A 296-nucleotide genomic window follows, 5' to 3' on the forward strand; every position below is an offset into this window, starting at 1 on the left:
CGAAGCCCCATGCGGCGACTGCTGGGCTGTTTGGGGAGGGAGAACAGCCAGGTTGCTGCTAGCCCAGAGCCGACACGGGCTATGGTGTCGCCTACGCAAAGTCACCATCCAAAACCCAAAAGATGTTCTGGGTTTTGCAGAGAGCGAGCCATCCCGCCGGGCTGTCCGGCTGTGGGCTGCTTTGGGAGGAGGATGCGCCCGAGCAGGAGCCGCTGTGTCCAGGGCCGGGGGGCTGTGTGCTTCCCCTCACGGAGACGTCGCCGGCAGTCCAGCCTTCCCATCCTTCCCATTCTGCC

The sequence above is a fragment of the Cariama cristata genome, unplaced genomic scaffold (genome assembly GCF_000690535.1).
Source record: "Cariama cristata isolate BGI_N322 unplaced genomic scaffold, ASM69053v1 scaffold28293, whole genome shotgun sequence".
In the NCBI taxonomy this organism is placed as follows: Eukaryota; Metazoa; Chordata; class Aves; order Cariamiformes; family Cariamidae; genus Cariama; species Cariama cristata.